Raw genomic sequence first — 26,288 nt, forward strand, 5'->3', positions numbered from 1 at the left:
AACTTTAAACGCTTACTTCAACACATCTGCGATATGTAACTGCACAAAACAGTGGGAGTCATTAAACGAGTAGTACGTTTAGCAAGACTTTTGTGTATCGATATAAACTGGTTCCAGTGTTGGTACGCGACGCAAGCTTAGCGCGATATACTAGTTTTAGTAGACAGGACCCCAGTCTAGTATCGACACAGAAAATAACTTTTCGTGTATCGTATCGTCGCGTGAGAACTCACTGTGCACCATATATTTAAGGTATTCCAAGTTGTGATCAAAAGGATATCATTTGTGACAATTATTCCGGGACATGCAAGCTACGGAAAGCAACGAGACGCGGCGATCGCTGATGATCTCCATGGAGACCGTTGCTACTTCCGTTATTCACAAACGACGCCATTTTGGTTGTTGCTGCTGCACTTTGTTTCCACGTCTGTGTTTGCATTTTGCTCATTATCCCGCAAGTATCGCACGTTCTTCACGATGTATGCCACTGTTGCTTTGGTTTATCATCAAGGTATCTAGTAGTGGTCTCAGTGTTAACTTAATTTTGTTTTTTTATCTTGATTTCAAAGCTTAGAGAGTGATACCTTTTGACTGATTGCATTCCCAACTTGAATCCTGTCCTAAACATTTGGTAACAATAAAAGTGAAAGAGAATGACAGACATACTCATTTACAGATGGGACATTTCATGTACTTCGCCGGTCCCTGGTATATGTCTATGTACTTTGTATTTTACAATTGATCTTTTGTGAAGTGAATGTGTATGGATGTTATTAATATGGTACCAATTCAATTCCTATGGTAAAATCATATTAATGATTGTCAAGTATCATGATATATGATCAAAGTAACAATAGATCTGTGTTTCCCCTTTTCTTCCCGTGGTAATGGGATGCAGTCAGTATAACATGATTTGTGTAGGTTTTCATATGTGGTGTCAAGGGGAGGGACTTGTAAAGTATAGGTCTCTCTTGTCCCAAAATGTCCAGTGACCATTTTACCTCAACCTAACTTCCTGGCACAGAACCCTGCAACGTTTGCATAATTTGCTGAGGCTCCTAAACACACACAGGAATTATGTTTCTATAAAAACAACCCATCTATGTTATAGTCTATACAATGAGGATGGATGATGTTTTTTATTTTATTTATTCCATTATAGCTCAGGACGATCTCCACAGGTTTAGGACCTACCAGGCCCCCGTCTGCCAAACGACTCTTCCTGTCCCTGATCCTGTAGGTCATCATTGGGTTCAAGTTGTTTGAATGTGTCCTATTAGTATCAGAAAAAACAAATTCGAGAACCTTTGCAACTTACATTAGTTCGAAACATGTCATCTGTGTTAAACATTAACAGGACAACTATACATATCATATAGTCACGAAGCTTTTAATAATCAGAACTCATTTCTAATATACAACATAAGAAAGTTGACTTGCATTTTTCTACCACTCCCTTATTCTGTAATATATATGATAAAACTACTTCCGTTTCCCTATAAATGACCTTTTTACAAACAACTTGAATCACCACTATTTGTTAGTGATTGAAAAACACATGCTCATGACCAGGGCTCGATTTAACAAAAACAAAGGCACAGGTGCCCTCTGATATTGACAAATGTAGCCTATTATTTATCTATCCTTGCACCCAGTGCATGTCAAAATTTTACAAATTTATTACTGACTTACTAAAAAAGCTTTCTACAGTAATATCTTTGAACTCAATACACTTTTTGTACCATACTACATCACATTCCCAGTGTTTTGTGTAATATGACATTGTCCTTTTGGCTTTTCGTCATGAATCTTATCAGGTCAGTCTTATGATAAGAACAAGAATGCAAACAAATATGTGGGATGTATAAGTGATTCCATTCAAAGTGATCTTGTCAATGAACTGAAAATGTCAAAATATTAATGACACTGATTTCATTCTGGGATTTGAGATGATATTTTCTTTATTATGTAATAGGTTCCAATATGAGTGCAATCGGTTTAGTCTAGTGAAAAATGGTTGGGATGTCAACTTGCACCAGGTGCAAGCTATATCTAATTCCTAAATCGTGCCCTGACTCTCATGATACTGTCGGAATCGTACAAATACAGATTTTCTGTGATTACAGAAATGGTTTTGTTGCATTTCTCTATGTTAGTCGGTAGGCGGTATATCCTCACTTGCTATTTGTTTAAATATCCAGATAAAGTAGGTACAAAATGGTCGACCTTTTCATGTTTTTTTCATACACGCTTAACTGTGGATTGATACTGATTTCAATGATTTAAGGACATCTATTTCCTCTCTGTAAGCGCCCCAGTGTCTTCACGATCACTGTCAACCCCCTCTCATCCCAGCCCGAACCCCAGACCTCCCTCCCCGTCCCTGCCCTCAGAGCCCGCCCTCAAGTTGTGGAGATAGATCTTGGTGAAGAATCCAAGCAGCCCCAGTCATGTTCGGCCGTCCTTGTGTCCTGTGTGAAATACATGTTCCAGAGTTTCTTCACGGAGAGATAGACTTTGGATTTGTTTTCTGTGCCAGTGTTGTGTGAACTACTAGTTTTAGGACCTTTTGGACTAAACATTTGGACTATTTGGGACTATTTTTGATAACATACACTTTGTTTCATACATGAATTAAAATTTATATAATATTCTGCTTAAAATGTATGTGATAAACGCTGTTGCTTGAAGAACGTGTCGTGTACATTCATGTTTTCTGCATTCCTTGTTATGAAAACTGAAATCAAGAGATGGCTTCGCATGCGGTCCATGCTAAATTGTCGCTTCAACTAACCTATTGCTATTTTAAGAGTTGATCAAAATGGGGATCGGGTAGATGAAATGGTGCTTGATTTTTTAAGGATTTGTTCACTATGTCAGTGCAGAAAAATGAAAACAAACAAAACCTCGAAGGAGGTCGAGCTCCCGCACAAAAACTCAGCAGTCACTGCGGCCAAGCAGTGGTTATTTAAGAGATAATTACAATGTGAATCGGATGGTTACATTGTTGGTACTCCTTATTACTATAATTCATGCTTTCCCATGCTGCTATTATCTCTTACAGAGCCCGAGGTTGAAATGTGAACGTTGATTTCCCACGTATCAGGCCTGTTGGTAAACAAAAATCTTGCTGTCAGAATCTGAACAGCTATTATTGATGGAAGACATCAGTTCAAAAATGGATATAAGCTTAATTAATTTAGTTTTGTTACCTCACCAAAATATTCCAAGATTGTAATGATTCAAGTAAACAAGTTACAGTTATCACAAGTCCCTATAACATAATACAGTTTACAGATTTTTCTATCCGGGGGGTCAAAGGTCGTTCCGACGTCACAGTCACCTTCCAATGTCTACAGGGATCGTTCTAGAATCGATCCCATATGATGATTTAATCCCATGCTTTAATTACTTAGATCGCATTTCGACAGCTCTAGGAGATGTGGCGTCCTCAAGTTTCAAAGTTTATTGTACAATTTCATTATTTTAACAGTTGAGTTATATCAATCGTGGGAGGGATACGAACAAGTACCGGTTTCCAGACAGACAATGCCGAGCGACTGATGTTTCCAGTACAGTTGACAGCTAGTATCGTGTCCTGTGATCTCGAGACACTGTACAAGATTTTTCAGTTCAATGATTAATTAATAAACTCGTTATTAAACTTTACCTACTTGTTGTGTGATCCTTCTGCATTTCGACAGTTTCGACGTTCGCTACTTGTAGATATTTGTGATATATTTTCGCGAAACCTCGTCTCCAAGCTCTGGAATTTATTTTGTCACACTTTATAACTTGTGGCAGCATCCATTTATTTTCGTAGTTTATCCACTAGAAAATATGATTCAATGCACGGAGACAATACAAAGAGGTCTCTATATAGACTCTCTGCTTCAATGAGAAACATTAGAAAGCTGCTTTCTGAATGGCTAATGTCGACTACTTGTCGGTCAAAGTTCGCGAAAGGTCGTTCTATGTCCAGTATCCCAGATACCCATGTAAATATACCTACAAGTAGCAATGTGGGTTTCAGGCTATCAAAGATGTTGCGAAATTGAAAAAGTACATAAGCTTTGATATGAAAAAAAGTTTGCTTCCTTTGGATTGTCATTCTGAGTTGTAGGAAATCAACTTATTATGAAATACTAAACTTGATAATGGTGTTAGAACCTACACCGAAACGTCGTTCCTAATCGTAATAAGGAAGTTGTTCATCCATATTATATCCTGTCCTTACTTGGTACTCATACTTCTAAATGTCTCTCAAAGAAACTTATTATGACATAAAGTTGGCTTGCACAATCGTTTATAAACAGTGAAAGTAGTCCCTACTTGCATCTCTATCCGCATATGACCCCAGCGGACATAGTTTCCTGCCGAGAAACCCACCCATTATATGATAAATCCTATTATATTCATCAAGTCTTGTCCAAAACAAAATGTATCACTTACTCAACGTTAAAAAATGTTTACTGTACGAAGGGTCCATGGCTAAATACCACAGGTTCTGGAAATCAGTCATTATTGTATCACAAATTAATATTATTTCTTGCATGATTGCATGTAAAATTGGTTAGCAGAGATGTAATGTAATCGCACAAGGCCTTAGGCACCGATCTTCTTTATCGAAGAAAAGAAACTGACTCAGAAAATGCGTGAAAGTGTATGAATCAGACTTGTAAAAAAAAGAAATTGTCTGCCACAAAAAACTCGATTTTTTACAGACCGCCGTCATATAGCTGGAATATTGCTGAGTGCGGCGTTAAACAACAAACAAAGTCGGGGATTAACCACGTGATCAAAACTCAATGGTGATGTTTATCGCCAAGAAAATGGATATTTCTTTAAAAGCGCATTTTGCAATTTTTGTAATATAAGTAATATTCCTTATCGCTGGAATGGCTTCTAATAAATCTTTTCACTTTATAAGCATTATTACACTCCATTCACTCCACTCTCCAGCCTTGCGAAAATAGGCTGGCATTTCTGGGCTCGATCGTAGAGCCACCAGTGGCTATTACGACTTATGTCCCTTCGATTGACCAGTGAGAGTCCACATCTCATATCACATGAATTTTCTTCGAACAAAATAGCGGCGCCCAGTCAAGACGATTGTTGTGAGCATAACGCCACTTCTTGGAAAACCATTCCTGAATTAGGTTTGTGGTAATATTATCTATATTATATTTTCATATTATTTATATGTCATATTGTTTTAAATAAACTGAAGCCTTATCATATGGAAATCACTTATATGTGTATACAGTTTGTACGTATTTCTTCTATGTAAAAGATACGACGTGCGACACTTTAATAGTTCTTTTACTCTCTATCTCTCCTAATAAATGACATGCGTTGTTTTGTATCAAATATTCCTTTCAATATTGCGTCAATGCTGAGTCAGTTCATCGGCGTATATTCTTTAAACAAGGCAACTCGTCAAACTTAGTATATACACAAGTAATGTGATGAAAATGTATTTTGCTATTCAGATTTTGTTCTACGTTTCCAAGGCAACAATTTCTGTCGATTTCATTCGGAAATGAAGTTTGGATTCTTTTCCGGAGCAGTAGTCATAATCTGTTTAATATTTATATAAAACTTCACATACACATTAGGCAAGTGCTTAACAGGGTAGATACACGATCTACCAGCACAAGAAATACGTGCATTATATGGCACTATATGAAACATACACACATAAAGTACAGGATGTCCCGTTACTGCCACGTGGTTTATGCAATCGATAATTTGGGAAGAAATGTTATGGGAATCAACCTACTTAGATTGCAAACCGACCTTATATATCTTGAGTATTTTTTATATTGTTTTTTTACAATAAACTGCCATCGGTTTTTTGTTTTGTTTTTGTATCATTCATAATGGAATATTCATTCATTGACTAAATGATTTTCAAACAGCATGACATCCAGTTACACACAATCGGCAAAGTACTCAATCCATTAGATGCTACATATATATTGCAAACGTTGTACTCGTTAAGCTCCTCACAGCGACATCGAAGGTGTCACGCACTGGGAAGGAGCTTGTGTACGCATAGTCAAAGGGAAACCACTCTACACTCTCTATATGAATTATTGCCCTTGACAGAAAAAGGTCACGGTCATTGTGTTGGAATGCAAAAACACGGCGCGTGTTACAACAGAAATACACAAAAAAAGGTAATTTGTTCCAGGTGCATTTGGTATGGAACCCATGTATGTTAACCCATCATCTGTTGTCAACTTGCTGTCAGGCTTTAGTCATAATCGTGGTTTGGACATGCAAGGTGGACACCACTCGGTTAGTGGCCAGAAATATATACAGTAGAACCAACAATATCGGGGTCAAACGATACAGCAAGGTCACTATACGATACGTATCACGATACATATTAGGTCACGATACGATACGTATCGCGATACCCATATTTAGGTCAAAATCGCGTGGAAACTCGATATTTCAGAGCAGGCTCTAAAGGTAAAAGTTGCAGCAGACACATGTTCGAAGCCGCAATGTTTGTGAGTTAACTTTAAACGCTTACTTCAACACATCTGCGATATGTAACTGCACAAAACAGTGGGAGTCATTAAACGAGTAGTACGTTTAGCAAGACTTTTGTGTATCGATATAAACTGGTTCCAGTGTTGGTACGCGACGCAAGCTTAGCGCGATATACTAGTTTTAGTAGACAGGACCCCAGTCTAGTATCGACACAGAAAATAACTTTTCGTGTATCGTATCGTCGCGTGAGAACTCACTGTGCACCATATATTTAAGGTATTCCAAGTTGTGATCAAAAGGATATCATTTGTGACAATTATTCCGGGACATGCAAGCTACGGAAAGCAACGAGACGCGGCGATCGCTGATGATCTCCATGGAGACCGTTGCTACTTCCGTTATTCACAAACGACGCCATTTTGGTTGTTGCTGCTGCACTTTGTTTCCACGTCTGTGTTTGCATTTTGCTCATTATCCCGCAAGTATCGCACGTTCTTCACGATGTATGCCACTGTTGCTTTGGTTTATCATCAAGGTATCTAGTAGTGGTCTCAGTGTTAACTTAATTTTGTTTTTTTATCTTGATTTCAAAGCTTAGAGAGTGATACCTTTTGACTGATTGCATTCCCAACTTGAATCCTGTCCTAAACATTTGGTAACAATAAAAGTGAAAGAGAATGACAGACATACTCATTTACAGATGGGACATTTCATGTACTTCGCCGGTCCCTGGTATATGTCTATGTACTTTGTATTTTACAATTGATCTTTTGTGAAGTGAATGTGTATGGATGTTATTAATATGGTACCAATTCAATTCCTATGGTAAAATCATATTAATGATTGTCAAGTATCATGATATATGATCAAAGTAACAATAGATCTGTGTTTCCCCTTTTCTTCCCGTGGTAATGGGATGCAGTCAGTAAAACATGATTTGTGTAGGTTTTCATATGTGGTGTCAAGGGGAGGGACTTGTAAAGTATAGGTCTCTCTTGTCCCAAAATGTCCAGTGACCATTTTACCTCAACCTAACTTCCTGGCACAGAACCCTGCAACGTTTGCATAATTTGCTGAGGCTCCTAAACACACACAGGAATTATGTTTCTATAAAAACAACCCATCTATGTTATAGTCTATACAATGAGGATGGATGATGTTTTTTATTTTATTTATTCCATTATAGCTCAGGACGATCTCCACAGGTTTAGGACCTACCAGGCCCCCGTCTGCCAAACGACTCTTCCTGTCCCTGATCCTGTAGGTCATCATTGGGTTCAAGTTGTTTGAATGTGTCCTATTAGTATCAGAAAAAACAAATTCGAGAACCTTTGCAACTTACATTAGTTCGAAACATGTCATCTGTGTTAAACATTAACAGGACAACTATACATATCATATAGTCACGAAGCTTTTAATAATCAGAACTCATTTCTAATATACAACATAAGAAAGTTGACTTGCATTTTTCTACCACTCCCTTATTCTGTAATATATATGATAAAACTACTTCCGTTTCCCTATAAATGACCTTTTTACAAACAACTTGAATCACCACTATTTGTTAGTGATTGAAAAACACATGCTCATGACCAGGGCTCGATTTAACAAAAACAAAGGCACAGGTGCCCTCTGATATTGACAAATGTAGCCTATTATTTATCTATCCTTACACCCAGTGCATGTCAAAATTTTACAAATTTATTACTGACTTACTAAAAAAGCTTTCTACAGTAATATCTTTGAACTCAATACACTTTTTGTACCATACTACATCACATTCCCAGTGTTGTGTGTAATATGACATTGTCCTTTTGGCTTTTCGTCATGAATCTTATCAGGTCAGTCTTATGATAAGAACAAGAATGCAAACAAATATGTGGGATGTATAAGTGATTCCATTCAAAGTGATCTTGTCAATGAACTGAAAATGTCAAAATATTAATGACACTGATTTCATTCTGGGATTTGAGATGATATTTTCTTTATTATGTAATAGGTTCCATTATGAGTGCAATCGGTTTAGTCTAGTGAAAAATGGTTGGGATGTCAACTTGCACCAGGTGCAAGCTATATCTAATTCCTAAATCGTGCCCTGACTCTCATGATACTGTCGGAATCGTACAAATACAGATTTTCTGTGATTACAGAAATGGTTTTGTTGCATTTCTCTATGTTAGTCGGTAGGCGGTATATCCTCACTTGCTATTTGTTTAAATATCCAGATAAAGTAGGTACAAAATGGTCGACCTTTTCATGTTTTTTTCATACACGCTTAACTGTGGATTGATACTGATTTCAATGATTTAAGGACATCTATTTCCTCTCTGTAAGCGCCCCAGTGTCTTCACGATCACTGTCAACCCCCTCTCATCCCAGCCCGAACCCCAGACCTCCCTCCCCGTCCCTGCCCTCAGAGCCCGCCCTCAAGTTGTGGAGATAGATCTTGGTGAAGAATCCAAGCAGCCCCAGTCATGTTCGGCCGTCCTTGTGTCCTGTGTGAAATACATGTTCCAGAGTTTCTTCACGGAGAGATAGACTTTGGATTTGTTTTCTGTGCCAGTGTTGTGTGAACTACTAGTTTTAGGACCTTTTGGACTAAACATTTGGACTATTTGGGACTATTTTTGATAACATACAATTTGTTTCATACATGAATTAAAATTTATATAATATTCTGCTTAAAATGTATGTGATAAACGCTGTTGCTTGAAGAACGTGTCGTGTACATTCATGTTTTCTGCATTCCTTGTTATGAAAACTGAAATCAAGAGATGGCTTCGCATGCGGTCCATGCTAAATTGTCGCTTCAACTAACCTATTGCTATTTTAAGAGTTGATCAAAATGGGGATCGGGTAGATGAAATGGTGCTTGATTTTTTAAGGATTTGTTCACTATGTCAGTGCAGAAAAATGAAAACAAACAAAACCTCGAAGGAGGTCGAGCTCCCGCACAAAAACTCAGCAGTCACTGCGGCCAAGCAGTGGTTATTTAAGAGATAATTACAATGTGAATCGGATGGTTACATTGTTGGTACTCCTTATTACTATAATTCATGCTTTCCTATGCTGCTATTATCTCTTACAGAGCCCGAGGTTGAAATGTGAACGTTGATTTCCCACGTATCAGGCCTGTTGGTAAACAAAAATCTTGCTGTCAGAATCTGAACAGCTATTATTGATGGAAGACATCAGTTCAAAAATGGATATAAGCTTAATTAATTTAGTTTTGTTACCTCACCAAAATATTCCAAGATTGTAATGATTCAAGTATACAAGTTACAGTTATCACAAGTCGCATGTGATTTATTGTCCCTATAACATAATACAGTTTACAGATTTTTCTATCCGGGGGGTCAAAGGTCGTTCCAACGTCACAGTCACCTTCCAATGTCTACAGGGATCGTTCTAGAATCGATCCCATATGATGATTTAATCCCATGCTTTAATTACTTAGATCGCATTTCAACAGCTCTAGGAGATGTGACGTCCTCAAGTTTCAAAGTTTATTGTACAATTTCATTATTTTAACAGTTGAGATATATCAATCGGGGGAGGGATACGAACAAGTACCGGTTTCCAGAGCCACGTTGTGACAGACAATGCCGAGCGACTGATGTTTCCAGTACAGATGACAGCTAGTATCGTGTCCTGTGATCTCGAGACACTGTACAAGATTTTTCAGTTCAATGATTAATTAATAAACTCGTTATTAAACTTTACCTACTTGTTGTGTGATCCTTCTGCATTTCGACAGTTTCGACGTTCACTACTTGTAGATATTTGTGATATATTTTCGCGAAACCTCGTCTCCAAGCTCTTGAATTTATTTTGTCACACTTAATAACTTGTGGCAGCATCCATTTATTTTCGTAGTTTATCCACTAGAAAATATGATTCAATGCACGGAGACAATACAAAGAGGTCTCTATATAGACTCTCTGCTTCAATGAGAAACATTAGAAAGCTGCTTTCTGAATGGCTAATGTCGACTACTTGTCGGTCAAAGTTCGCGAAAGGTCGTTCTATGTCCAGTATCCCAGATACCCATTTAAATATACCTACAAGTAGCAATGTGGGTTTCAGGCTATCATAGATGTTGCGAAATTGAAAAAGTACATAAGCTTTCATATGAAAAAAAGTTTGCTTCCTTTGGATTGTCATTCTGAGTTGTAGGAAATCAACTTATTATGAAATACTAAACTTGATAATGGTGTTAGAACCTACACCGAAACGTCGTTCCTAATCGTAATAAGGAAGTTGTTCATCCATATTATATCTTGTCCTTACTTGGTACTCATACTTCTAAATGTCTCTCAAAGAAACTTATTATGACATAAAGTTGGCTTGCACAATCGTTTATAAACAGTGAAAGTAGTCCCTACTTGCATCTCTATCCGCATATGACCCCAGCGGACATAGTTTCCTGCCGAGAAACCCACCCATTATATGATAAATCCTATTATATTCATCAAGTCTTGTCCAAAACAAAATGTATCACTTACTCAACGTTAAAAAATGTTTACTGTACGAAGGGTCCATGGCTAAATACCACAGGTTCTGGAAATCAGTCATTATTGTATCACAAATTAATATTATTTCTTGCATGATTGCATGTAAAATTGGTTAGCAGAGATGTAATGTAATCGCACAAGGCCTTAGGCACCGATCTTCTTTATCGAAGAAAAGAAACTGACTCAGAAAATGCGTGAAAGTGTATGAATCAGACTTGTAAAAAAAAGAAATTGTCTGCCACAAAAAACTCGATTTTTTACAGACCGCCGTCATATAGCTGGAATATTGCTGAGTGCGGCGTTAAACAACAAACAAAGTCGGGGATTAACCACGTGATCAAAACTCAATGGTGATGTTTATCGCCAAGAAAATGGATATTTCTTTAAAAGCGCATTTTGCAATTTTTGTAATATAAGTAATATTCCTTATCGCTGGAATGGCTTCTAATAAATCTTTTCACTTTATAAGCATTATTACACTCCATTCACTCCACTCTCCAGCCTTGCGAAAATAGGCTGGCATTTCTGGGCTCGATCGTAGAGCCACCAGTGGCTATTACGACTTATGTCCCTTCGATTGACCAGTGAGAGTCCACATCTCATATCACATGAATTTTCTTCGAACAAAATAGCGGCGCCCAGTCAAGACGATTGTTGTGAGCATAACGCCACTTCTTGGAAAACCATTCCTGAATTAGGTTTGTGGTAATATTATCTATATTATATTTTCATATTATTTATATGTCATATTGTTTTAAATAAACTGAAGCCTTATCATATGGAAATCACTTATATGTGTATACAGTTTGTACGTATTTCTTCTATGTAAAAGATACGACGTGCGACACTTTAATAGTTCTTTTACTCTCTATCTCTCCTAATAAATGACATGCGTTGTTTTGTATCAAATATTCCTTTCAATATTGCGTCAATGCTGAGTCAGTTCATCGGCGTATATTCTTTAAACAAGGCAACTCGTCAAACTTAGTATATACACAAGTAATGTGATGAAAATGTATTTTGCTATTCAGATTTTGTTCTACGTTTCCAAGGCAACAATTTCTGTCGATTTCATTCGGAAATGAAGTTTGGATTCTTTTCCGGAGCAGTAGTCATAATCTGTTTAATATTTATATAAAACTTCACATACACATTAGGCAAGTGCTTAACAGGGTAGATACACGAAATACGTGCATTATATGGCATTATATGAAACATACACACATAAAGTACAGGATGTCCCGTCACTGCCACGTGGTTTATGCAATCGATAATTTGGGAAGAAATGTTATGGGAATCAACCTACTTAGATTGCAAACCGACCTTATATATCTTGAGTATTTTTTATATTGTTTTTTTACAATAAACTGCCATCGGTTTTTTGTTTTGTTTTTGTATCATTCATAATGGAATATTCATTCATTGACTAAATGATTTTCAAACAGCATGACATCCAGTTACACACAATCGGCAAAGTACTCAATCCATTAGATGCTACATATATATTGCAAACGTTGTACTCGTTAAGCTCCTCACAGCGACATCGAAGGTGTCACGCACTGGGAAGGAGCTTGTGTACGCATAGTCAAAGGGAAACCACTCTACACTCTCTATATGAATTATTGCCCTTGACAGAAAAAGGTCACGGTCATTGTGTTGGAATGCAAAAACACGGCGCGTGTTACAACAGAAATACACAAAAAAAGGTAATTTGTTCCAGGTGCATTTGGTATGGAACCCATGTATGTTAACCCATCATCTGTTGTCAACTTGCTGTCAGGCTTTAGTCATAATCGTGGTTTGGACATGCAAGGTGGACACCACTCGGTTAGTGGCCAGAAATATATACAGTAGAACCAACAATATCGGGGTCAAACGATACAGCAAGGTCACTATACGATACGTATCACGATACATATTAGGTCACGATACGATACGTATCGCGATACCCATATTTAGGTCAAAATCGCGTGGAAACTCGATATTTCAGAGCAGGCTCTAAAGGTAAAAGTTGCAGCAGACACATGTTCGAAGCCGCAATGTTTGTGAGTTAACTTTAAACGCTTACTTCAACACATCTGCGATATGTAACTGCACAAAACAGTGGGAGTCATTAAACGAGTAGTAAGTTTAGCAAGACTTTTGTGTATCGATATAAACTGGTTCCAGTGTTGGTACGCGACGCAAGCTTAGCGCGATATACTAGTTTTAGTAGACAGGACCCCAGTCTAGTATCGACACAGAAAATAACTTTTCGTGTATCGTATCGTCGCGTGAGAACTCACTGTGCACCATATATTTAAGGTATTCCAAGTTGTGATCAAAAGGATATCATTTGTGACAATTATTCCGGGACATGCAAGCTACGGAAAGCAACGAGACGCGGCGATCGCTGATGATCTCCATGGAGACCGTTGCTACTTCCGTTATTCACAAACGACGCCATTTTGGTTGTTGCTGCTGCACTTTGTTTCCACGTCTGTGTTTGCATTTTGCTCATTATCCCGCAAGTATCGCACGTTCTTCACGATGTATGCCACTGTTGCTTTGGTTTATCATCAAGGTATCTAGTAGTGGTCTCAGTGTTAACTTAATTTTGTTTTTTTATCTTGATTTCAAAGCTTAGAGAGTGATACCTTTTGACTGATTGCATTCCCAACTTGAATCCTGTCCTAAACATTTGGTAACAATAAAAGTGAAAGAGAATGACAGACATACTCATTTACAGATGGGACATTTCATGTACTTCGCCGGTCCCTGGTATATGTCTATGTACTTTGTATTTTACAATTGATCTTTTGTGAAGTGAATGTGTATGGATGTTATTAATATGGTACCAATTCAATTCCTATGGTAAAATCATATATATGATTGTCAAGTATCATGATATATGATCAAAGTAACAATAGATCTGTGTTTCCCCTTTTCTTCCCGTGGTAATGGGATGCAGTCAGTAAAACATGATTTGTGTAGGTTTTCATATGTGGTGTCAAGGGGAGGGACTTGTAAAGTATAGGTCTCTCTTGTCCCAAAATGTCCAGTGACCATTTTACCTCAACCTAACTTCCTGGCACAGAACCCTGCAACGTTTGCATAATTTGCTGAGGCTCCTAAACACACACAGGAATTATGTTTCTATAAAAACAACCTATCTATGTTATAGTCTATACAATGAGGATGGATGATGTTTTTTATTTTATTTATTCCATTATAGCTCAGGACGATCTCCACAGGTTTAGGACCTACCAGGCCCCCGTCTGCCAAACGACTCTTCCTGTCCCTGATCCTGTAGGTCATCATTGGGTTCAAGTTGTTTGAATGTGTCCTATTAGTATCAGAAAAAACAAATTCGAGAACCTTTGCAACTTACATTAGTTCGAAACATGTCATCTGTGTTAAACATTAACAGGACAACTATACATATCATATAGTCACGAAGCTTTTAATAATCAGAACTCATTTCTAATATACAACATAAGAAAGTTGACTTGCATTTTTCTACCACTCCCTTATTCTGTAATATATATGATAAAACTACTTCCGTTTCCCTATAAATGACCTTTTTACAAACAACTTGAATCACCACTATTTGTTAGTGATTGAAAAACACATGCTCATGACCAGGGCTCGATTTAACAAAAACAAAGGCACAGGTGCCCTCTGATATTGACAAATGTAGCCTATTATTTATCTATCCTTACACCCAGTGCATGTCAAAATTTTACAAATTTATTACTGACTTACTAAAAAAGCTTTCTACAGTAATATCTTTGAACTCAATACACTTTTTGTACCATACTACATCACATTCCCAGTGTTGTGTGTAATATGACATTGTCCTTTTGGCTTTTCGTCATGAATCTTATCAGGTCAGTCTTATGATAAGAACAAGAATGCAAACAAATATGTGGGATGTATAAGTGATTCCATTCAAAGTGATCTTGTCAATGAACTGAAAATGTCAAAATATTAATGACACTGATTTCATTCTGGGATTTGAGATGATATTTTCTTTATTATGTAATAGGTTCCATTATGAGTGCAATCGGTTTAGTCTAGTGAAAAATGGTTGGGATGTCAACTTGCACCAGGTGCAAGCTATATCTAATTCCTAAATCGTGCCCTGACTCTCATGATACTGTCGGAATCGTACAAATACAGATTTTCTGTGATTACAGAAATGGTTTTGTTGCATTTCTCTATGTTAGTCGGTAGGCGGTATATCCTCACTTGCTATTTGTTTAAATATCCAGATAAAGTAGGTACAAAATGGTCGACCTTTTCATGTTTTTTTCATACACGCTTAACTGTGGATTGATACTGATTTCAATGATTTAAGGACATCTATTTCCTCTCTGTAAGCGCCCCAGTGTCTTCACGATCACTGTCAACCCCCTCTCATCCCAGCCCGAACCCCAGACCTCCCTCCCCGTCCCTGCCCTCAGAGCCCGCCCTCAAGTTGTGGAGATAGATCTTGGTGAAGAATCCAAGCAGCCCCAGTCATGTTCGGCCGTCCTTGTGTCCTGTGTGAAATACATGTTCCAGAGTTTCTTCACGGAGAGATAGACTTTGGATTTGTTTTCTGTGCCAGTGTTGTGTGAACTACTAGTTTTAGGACCTTTTGGACTAAACATTTGGACTAGTTGGGACTATTTTTGATAACATACAATTTGTTTCATACATGAATTAAAATTTATATAATATTCTGCTTAAAATGTATGTGATAAACGCTGTTGCTTGAAGAACGTGTCGTGTACATTCATGTTTTCTGCATTCCTTGTTATGAAAACTGAAATCAAGAGATGGCTTCGCATGCGGTCCATGCTAAATTGTCGCTTCAACTAACCTATTGCTATTTTAAGAGTTGATCAAAATGGGGATCGGGTAGATGAAATGGTGCTTGATTTTTTAAGGATTTGTTCACTATGTCAGTGCAGAAAAATGAAAACAAACAAAACCTCGAAGGAGGTCGAGCTCCCGCACAAAAACTCAGCAGTCACTGCGGCCAAGCAGTGGTTATTTAAGAGATAATTACAATGTGAATCGGATGGTTACATTGTTGGTACTCCTTATTACTATAATTCATGCTTTCCCATGCTGCTATTATCTCTTACAGAGCCCGAGGTTGAAATGTGAATGTTGATTTCCCACGTATCAGGCCTGTTGGTAAACAAAAATCTTGCTGTCAGAATCTGAACAGCTATTATTGATGGAAGACATCAGTTCAAAAATGGATGTAAGCTTAATTAATTTAGTTTTGTTACCTCACCAAAATATTCCAAGATTGTAATGATTCAAGTAAACAAGTTACAGTTATCACAAGTCCCTATAACATAATACAGTTTACAGATTTTTCTATCCGGGGGGTCAAAGGTCGTTCCGACGTCACAGTCACCTTCCAATGTCTACAGGGATCGTTCTAGAATCGATCCCATATGATGATTTAATCCCATGCTTTAATTACTTAGATCGCATTTCAACAGCTCTAGGAGATGTGACGTCCTCAAGTTTCAAAGTTTATTGTACAATTTCATTATTTTAACAGTTGAGATATATCAATCGGGGGAGGGATACGAACAAGTACCGGTTTCCAGAGCCACGTTGTGACAGACAATGCCGAGCGACTGATGTTTCCAGTACAGATGACAGCTAGTATCGTGTCCTGTGATCTCGAGACACTGTACAAGATTTTTCAGTTCAATGATTAATTAATAAACTCGTTATTAAACTTTACCTACTTGTTGTGTGATCCTTCTGCATTTCGACAGTTTCGACGTTCACTACTTGTAGATATTTGTGATATATTTTCGCGAAACCACGTCTCCAAGCTCTGGAATTTATTTTGTCACACTTAATAACTTGTGGCAGCATCCATTTATTTTCGTAGTTTATCCACTAGAAAATATGATTCAATGCACGGAGACAATACAAAGAGGTCTCTATATAGACTCTCTGCTTCAATGAGAAACATTAGAAAGCTGCTTTCTGAATGGCTAATGTCGACTACTTGTCGGTCAAAGTTCGCGAAAGGTCGTTCTATGTCCAGTATCCCAGATACCCATGTAAATATACCTACAAGTAGCAATGTGGGTTTCAGGCTATCAAAGATGTTGCGAAATTGAAAAAGTACATAAGCTTTCATATGAAAAAAAGTTTGCTTCCTTTGGATTGTCATTCTGAGTTGTAGGAAATCAACTTATTATGAAATACTAAACTTGATAATGGTGTTAGAACCTACACCGAAACGTCGCTCCTAATCGTAATAAGGAAGTTGTTCATCCATATTATATCTTGTCCTTACTTGGTACTCATACTTCTAAATGTCTCTCAAAGAAACTTATTATGACATAAAGTTGGCTTGCACAATCGTTTATAAACAGTGAAAGTAGTCCCTACTTGCATCTCTATCCGCATATGACCCCAGCGGACATAGTTTCCTGCCGAGAAACCCACCCATTATATGATAAATCCTATTATATTCATCAAGTCTTGTCCAAAACAAAATGTATCACTTACTCAACGTTAAAAAATGTTTACTGTACGAAGGGTCCATGGCTAAATACCACAGGTTCTGGAAATCAGTCATTATTGTATCACAAATTAATATTATTTCTTGCATGATTGCATGTAAAATTGGTTAGCAGAGATGTAATGTAATCGCACAAGGCCTTAGGCACCGATCTTCTTTATCGAAGAAAAGAAACTGACTCAGAAAATGCGTGAAAGTGTATGAATCAGACTGTAAAAAAAAGAAATTGTCTGCCACAAAAAACTCGATTTTTTACAGACCGCCGTCATATAGCTGGAATATTGCTGAGTGCGGCGTTAAACAACAAACAAAGTCGGGGATTAACCACGTGATCAAAACTCAATGGTGATGTTTATCGCCAAGAAAATGGATATTTCTTTAAAAGCGCATTTTGCAATTTTTGTAATATAAGTAATATTCCTTATCGCTGGAATGGCTTCTAATAAATCCTTTCACTTTATAAGCATTATTACACTCCATTCACTCCACTCTCCAGCCTTGCGAAAATAGGCTGGCATTTCTGGGCTCGATCGTAGAGCCACCAGTGGCTATTACGACTTATGTCCCTTCGATTGACCAGTGAGAGTCCACATCTCATATCACATGAATTTTCTTCGAACAAAATAGCGGCGCCCAGTCAAGACGATTGTTGTGAGCATAACGCCACTTCTTGGAAAACCATTCCTGAATTAGGTTTGTGGTAATATTATCTATATTATATTTTCATATTATTTATATGTCATATTGTTTTAAATAAACTGAAGCCTTATCATATGGAAATCACTTATATGTGTATACAGTTTGTACGTATTTCTTCTATGTAAAAGATACGACGTGCGACACTTTAATAGTTCTTTTACTCTCCATCTCTCCTAATAAATGACATGCGTTGTTTTGTATCAAATATTCCTTTCAATATTGCGTCAATGTTGAGTCAGTTCATCGGCGTATATTCTTTAAACAAGGCAACTCGTCAAACTTAGTATATACACAAGTAATGTGATGAAAATGTATTTTGCTATTCAGATTTTGTTCTACGTTTCCAAGGCAACAATTTCTGTCGATTTCATTCGGAAATGAAGTTTGGATTCTTTTCCGGAGCAGTAGTCATAATCTGTTTAATATTCATATAAAACTTCACATACTTATTAAGCAAGTGCTTAACAGGGTAGATACACGATCTACCAGCACAAGAAATACGTGCATTATATGGCATTATATGAAACATACACACATAAAGTACAGGATGTACCGTCACTGCCACGTGGTTTATGCAATCGACAATTTGGGAAGAAATGTTATGGGAATCAACCTACTTAGATTGCAAACCGACCTTATATATCTTGAGTATTTTTTATATTGTTTTTTTACAATAAACTGCCATCGGTTTTTTGTTTTGTTTTTGTATCATTCATAATGGAATATTCATTCATGGACTAAATGATTTTCAAACAGCATGACATCCAGTTACACACAATTGGCAAAGTACTCAATCCATTAGATGCTACATATATATTGCAAACGTTGTACTCGTTAAGCTCCTCACAGCGACATCGAAGGTGTCACGCACTGGGAAGGAGCTTGTGTACGCATAGTCAAAGGGAAACCACTCTACACTCTCTATATGAATTATTGCCCTTGACAGGAAAAGGTCACGGTCATTGTGTTGGAATGCAAAAACACGGCGCGTGTTACAACAGAAATACACAAAAAAAGGTAATTTGTTCCAGGTGCATTTGGTATGGAACCCATGTATGTTAACCCATCATCTGTTGTCAACTTGCTGTCAGGCTTTAGTCATAATCGTGGTTTGGACATGCAAGGTGGACACCACTCGGTTAGTGGCCAGAAATATATACAGTAGAACCAACAATATCGGGGTCAAACGATACAGCAAGGACACTATACGATACGTATCACGATACATATTAGGTCACGATACGATACGTATCGCGATACCCATATTTAGGTCAAAATCGCGTGGAAACTCGATATTTCAGAGCAGGCTCTAAAGGTAAAAGTTGCAGCAGACACATGTTCGAAGCCGCAATGTTTGTGAGTTAACTTTAAACGCTTACTTCAACACATCTGCGATATGTAACTGCACAAAACAGTGGGAGTCATTAAACGAGTAGTAAGTTTAGCAAGACTTTTGTGTATCGTCGTGTATCGATATAAACTGGTTCCAGTGTTGGTACGCGACGCAAGCTTAGCGCGATATACTAGTTTTAGTAGACAGGATCCCAGTCTAGTATCGACACAGAAAATAACTTTTCGTGTATCGTATCGTCGCGTGAGAACTCACTGTGCACCATATATTTAAGGTATTCCAAGTTGTGATCAAAAGGATATCATTTGTGACAATTATTCCGGGACATGCAAGCTACGGAAAGCAACGAGACGCGGCGATCGCTGATGATCTCCATGGAGACCGTTGCTACTTCCGTTATTCACAAACGACGCCATTTTGGTTGTTGCTGCTGCACTTTGTTTCCACGTCTGTGTTTGCATTTTGCTCATTATCCCGCAAGTATCGCACGTTCTTCACGATGTATGCCACTGTTGCTTTGGTTTATCATCAAGGTATCTAGTAGTGGTCTCAGTGTTAACTTAATTTTGTTTTTTATCTTGATTTCAAAGCTTAGAGAGTGATACCTTTTGACTGATTGCATTCCCAACTTGAATCCTGTCCTAAACATTTGGTAACAATAAAAGTGAAAGAGAATGACAGACATACTCATTTACAGATGGGACATTTCATGTACTTCGCCGGTCCCTGGTATATGTCTATGTACTTTGTATTTTACAATTGATCTTTTGTGAAGTGAATGTGTATGGATGTTATTAATATGGTACCAATTCAATTCCTATGGTAAAATCATATTAATCATTGTCAAGTATCATGATATATGATCAAAGTAACAATAGATCTGTGTTTCCCCTTTTCTTCCCGTGGTAATGGGATGCAGTCAGTAAAACATGATTTGTGTAGGTTTTCAACTATTCATATGTTGTGTCAAGGGGAGGGACTTGAAAAGTATAGGTCTCTCTTGTCCCAAAATGTCCAGTGCAGCGTTAGAAATTGGCACTAGTTCTGTAGTCCTTACCAAACTGCCCAATAGTAAAGGTATCCTAAGGACGAGTAGAAATTGGCCCATTTTAAGGGTTTTGTTATTTGTTATCATTATAAGGACTAGTGGACAAAAACTGTTTCTAACCTTGCCAGTGACCATTTTACCTAAACCTAACTTCCTGGCACAGAACCCTGCAACGTTGGCATAATTTGCTGAGGCTCCTAAACAAACACACAGGAATTATGTTTCTATAAAAACAACCCATATATGTTATAGTCTATACAATGAGGATGGATATGATGTTGTTTTTTATTTTATTTATTCCTTTATAGCTCAGGACGATCTCCACAGGTTTAGGACCTACCAGGCCCCCGTCTCCCAAACGACTCTTCCTGTCCCTGATCCTGTAGGTCATCATTGGGTTCAAGTTGTTTGAATGTGTCCTATTAGAAAAAAACAAATTCGAGAACCTTTTTAACTGGCAATAGTTTGAAAACATGTCATCTGTTTTAAACATTATTAAGACAACTATACATATTATATAGTCTGGAAGCTTTTAATAATCAGGAGTCGTTTCTAACAAACAACACAAGAAAGGTGACTTGCATTAATTTACCACTCCCTTACTCTGTTATGTATGATAAAACTACCCCCTTTGATAGTGATTCAAAAACACTTGCTCATGACAGGGCTTGATTTGACTATATAAGACGTGCACAAGTGCAACCTGATACTAAAAAATGCAGCCTATTATTTATCTCTATATGCAACCAGTGCATGTCGGTGAGCTAAAAATTTCGAAATATTAACGACACTGATCTCATTCTCTGATTTGAGATGATATTTTCTTAATTATATACATCCACACTAATAGTTAATAAGGTTCCATTATGAGTGCAATCCGTTTAGTCCAGTGCAAAATGGTTGGGATGTCAACTTGCACCAGGTGCAAGGTATATCTAATTCCTAAATCGTGCCCTGACTCTCATGATACTGTCAGAATCGTACAAATACAGATGTTCTGTGATTACAGAAATGTTTATGTCGCATTTCTCTATGTTAGTCGGTAGGCGGTATATCTTCACTTGCTATTTGTACAAAATGGTCGACCGTTTCATGTTTTTTTTCATACACGCTGTCGATTGATACTGATTTCAATGATTTAAGGACATCTATTTCCTCTCTATAAGCGCACCAGTATCTTCACGATCACTGTCAACCCCCTCTCATCCCAGCCCGACCCCCAGACCTCCCTCCCCGTCCCTGCCTCCAGAGCCCGCCCTCAAGTTGTGGAGATAGATCTTGGTGAAGAATCCAAGCAGCCCCAGTCATGCTCGGCCGTCCTTGTGTCCTGTGTGAAATACATGTTCCAGAGTTTCTTCACGGAGAGATAGACTTTGGAGTTGTTTGCTGTGCCAGTGTTGTGTGAACAACTAGTTTTAGGACCTTTTGGACTAACCATTTGGACTATTTGGGACTATTTTTGTTAACATACATTTTGTTTCATACATGAATTAAAATTTATATAATATTCTGCTTAAAATGTATGTGATAAACGCTGTTGCTTGAAGAACGTGTCTTGTACATTCATGTTTTCTGCATTCCTTGTTATGAAAATTGAAATCCAGAGATGGTTTCGCAGGAGGTCCATGCCAAATTGTTGCTTCAACTAACCTATTGCTATTTCAAGAGTTTGTCAAAATGGGGATCGGGTAGATGAAATGGTGCTTGATTTTTTAAGGATTTGTTCACTATGTCAGCGCAGAAAAATCAAAACATCAAAACCTCGAAGGAGGTCGAACTTCCGCCCAAAGACTCCACGCCAAGTAGTCCTATATGATTGTTTAGTCTCACGATTTAATTACTTATATTGCATTTCGACAGCTCTAGGAGATGTGGGGTCCTCGGCATTCGTTCAGGGCTACGTGACTTCCTGAATGTATTACATTACATGGATCCAGTTCTGGTTTCAACCAACTTCGTACACTTTCAAGTTTCAAAGTTTATTGTACAATTTCATTATTTTAACAGTTCAGATATATCAACCGTTGGAGGGATACAGACAAGTACCGGATTGTGACAGACAATGCCGAGCGACTGATGTTTTCAGTACTGTTGACAGCCGCTATCGTGTCTCGCGATCTCGAGACTTTGTACAGATTTTTCAGTTCAATGATTAATTAATAAACTCGTTATTGAACTTTATCTCCTTGTGTGATCCTTCTCCATTTCGACAGTTTCGACGTTCGCTACTTGTTGATCTTTGTGATATATTTTCGCGAGACCTCGTCTGCAAGCTCTGGTATATATTTTGTCACACTTTATGACTGGTGGCAGCATCCATTTATTTTCGTAGTTTATCCACAAGAAAATATCGACCAGTCTAAAAGCTAAACATGCGATATTCCCAACGACAGTTACGGGCTTTACGATTGAATCAGTCAAGAACATAGTCTATCTGTCGTTTTAATGCAGGGAAACAATACAAAGAGGTCTCTATGTAGACTTCCTGCTTCAATAAGATAAACATTGGAACGGAGGTGACTTTAAATTGTCTGTTGGAAGTAGTGCTATACAATCTAGGCCATCTACTGGACAGTCCAGTATGTTCTTTTGTTAAGTTTCGCATTTCGAATCGAGAACTTTGTCAAAATATTTTTGAAAGTATAGTCAACGGTTTGAAACAAGCGCTGTATAGCTCGAGAAAGCTGCATTCTGAATGGCTTATGTCGACTTGTTAGTCCTTTTATTGGTCAAAGTTCGCGAAAGGTCGTTCTGCTATGACTCGCAATGTCTTAAGACCTTTGTTTAGCGGTAGCGAGAACTAAGATCTGATTTTAATGAGATTGGGGTGTGGTGCTTGTCAAACCTCGAAATATAATCAGGTCGAATCTGTGATTGGATCCAACGATGTTGGGTTTCTGGTTTGCAATTGTCCACAGTGAACTGCGGCACCTAGACGACTGGGTCACCCTTGTCTCCCTTCTGGTAAAGAAAGAGCTGAAAAGTTTACCTTTAACATTGCTGAAGTTGAAGATGTTGACGATTTCATAGACATAGACGTAGATGTATTTCAGTAATGTAAGGCCACTGGTCCATTCTACATTTCAATAAGTTGGTGGGTTTTGTTTCCAAGCATGCTGGTATACATGTATTAGCAGTTGGTACAATATGTTTCAAAAGTTCAGCAATAATGTTCACATTAATACGGTATTTTATTAATAATACATCAAGATGACAACTAATCATAGTATTCATGTAACAAAGATAATCACCAATTTTCAATTGAAATATCATCAATACACAAGTTGATAGTTGTAATGAAAATTTGAACCTCAAAACGTTTGAATTCAAAACATAAATACAACTGTTCTTACCTTTCCTCATAAATATATTCCAAATAATATTATTACACATATATCAGAACACAGTGATTAGACGTGAACATGATTACACGTAAAATTAGTAAGCAGATATTCTCAGTGTAATCGCACAAGGCCTTATGCACCGCCCCTTTTTATTGAAAAGAAATTGTCTCAGAACATGCGTGAAAAATTATGCTTTAGACTGTTGGAAAAGAAAGAAACTATGTGCCTCCAAAAAGTAAAAGTGTGTGTTTAAAAAACACACACCAAATATTTAGGCTCATAATTTCCTTTTAAAAAGTATCTGGTTTTGCATACAAAATCCCAGGCGTGGACAAAATAAGGAATTAGCCACGTGATCAAATTTCAATGACATCGTGACAAACGAATATTTGCAATTTTTGTCATTACTGTAAGTAACATTCTTTATCGCTGGAATGACTTTTTAAAAATCCTTTCACTTTATAAGCATTATTACACATGCAGCTATCTTCGCATCTTCCCGAGGCAGGGGCACGGTCTAAGTCGGTTCGCCCCGATTTTGTTTCTAGGTTTGTCAGCACCATAGCCGTGCTCGTGGGTTTCACCGAAGTGTTAAACGTCTGAGACCTGCATCACTTCGGGCTTACCACCCACATTAAGCTGACATGCCGTGTTATAACTGGAATAATGTTAAACCCAACTCACTCACTCACTCTTCCCGAGGCAAGGGAGTTAACTGAGTGTAACGAGTTATGACCCTATGTCATATTGTTTTAAATAAACTGTTTCCCTAATCATATGGAAATCACTTTATGTGTATACAGTATGTACGTATTTCTTCTATGTAAAAGATACGACGTGCGACACTTTCATATTTCTTTGTTGTTTTGTATCAAATATTTCTTTCAATTTTGCGTCAATGTTGTGTAAGTTCACCGGCGTTAATTCTTAAAACAAGGCAACTCGTCAAACTTTGTATGCATACACGTAATGTGCTGAAACCATTTAAGGCATTCTACGTTTCTAAGGCAACAATTAAGTTGATTTCATGTGGAAATGAAGTTTGGATTCATTTACAGAATGTCCCGTAACTGCGACGAGTTTTATGCAATCGATAATTTGGGAAGAAATGTTATGGGAATCAACCTACTTAGATTGCAAACCGTATGTCTTGAATATATTTGTTGACAATAAACTTCCATCGGGTTTTTAGTATCAGTCATAATAGAAATTCATTCGTGGACTAAATGATTTTCAAACAGCATGCCGCCTAGTTGTACACAATCGGCAAAGTACTCAAAGTACCGCGAAGATCCTGAGTAGAATAGGTCAAGAATAGGCGACTAACGCGATCGGGTGGTCAGGCTCGCTGACTTGGTTGATGCATGTCATCGATCCCAATTGCGTGGATCGATGCTCATGATATTAATCACTGGATTATCTGGTCCAGACTCGATTATTTACAGACCGCCGTCATATAGCTGGAATATTGGTGAGTGCGGCGTTAAACAACCAACCATTAGACACTAGATTCCATACGTTGTACTAATCAAGCTCCTCACAGCGATAGCCCGTTCGCGTAGCTCTCTTATACTATGGCTGCCACGAAAGCTCCCTACCATGATAGGTGGCTAGAGGTTTCATGCTTGGAGTTGAACTCCCATCCGACTGACCGACTGTCCTACCCAGAGCTCCTTCCGCCAGTATAGTACCTCTGCCACAGGCCAGCGCCATATGACGATTTAGTAGTCACATCTTATACCCCGTTCACATGCACACCATTTACTCACATAAGTAATTTTGCACATGTGTAACTAAATTTACTATGCGTTCACATGAAAAGTAACTTAAGTGTGTAAATAAGGTATGTAAATTGCGTAAAGCACACATATTCATGGGTTTGTTCACGACTTTCAACATGAAAAAGTTGTTTTCGAATCATGATAAGAGAGTTGCCTTACATAAATTAACACCGTCCACCCAGCTCTGAATGTCAGCATAAAGGTTGGCATTGCTGTAGTCTGAAAAGTGTCATATTCAGAATGGAGAACTGTTTACAACGTGTTTGTTATGGGCAAAACAACAGATATATAGTAATTTGATCATCCTCTGACGTTGGCATAAACATTCACATTACAACATATCCATACAGGGCAAACTTACATTTACATTTGCACCTGCTCCAGACATCATGTAAATTTGCTGCTGGTGTTAATATACATACGTGAGTAAACGCGTTCACATGACAAGTATAGTCATTTATGCATATAGACACACGTGTGCAAATATACACATTCTTTGAGAAAATGTCCTAATGCGT

General features: G+C 37.8%; 4 pseudogenes; all 4 read left to right on the plus strand.

Annotated features, from left to right (window-relative positions):
• Positions 1–304: 304 nt before the first annotated feature.
• On the plus strand, positions 305–2,514 carry LOC139446014 (uncharacterized; annotated as a pseudogene).
• A 4,318-nt stretch (positions 2,515–6,832) lies between these two features.
• On the plus strand, positions 6,833–9,042 carry LOC139446030 (uncharacterized; annotated as a pseudogene).
• A 4,332-nt stretch (positions 9,043–13,374) lies between these two features.
• On the plus strand, positions 13,375–15,584 carry LOC139446010 (uncharacterized; annotated as a pseudogene).
• A 4,339-nt stretch (positions 15,585–19,923) lies between these two features.
• On the plus strand, positions 19,924–22,015 carry LOC139446133 (uncharacterized; annotated as a pseudogene).
• Positions 22,016–26,288: the final 4,273 nt, after the last annotated feature.

This window comes from Haliotis cracherodii, unplaced genomic scaffold (assembly GCF_022045235.1).
Source record: "Haliotis cracherodii isolate W230 unplaced genomic scaffold, xgHalCrac1.p SCAF_6, whole genome shotgun sequence".
NCBI lineage: Eukaryota > Metazoa > Mollusca > Gastropoda > Lepetellida > Haliotidae > Haliotis > Haliotis cracherodii.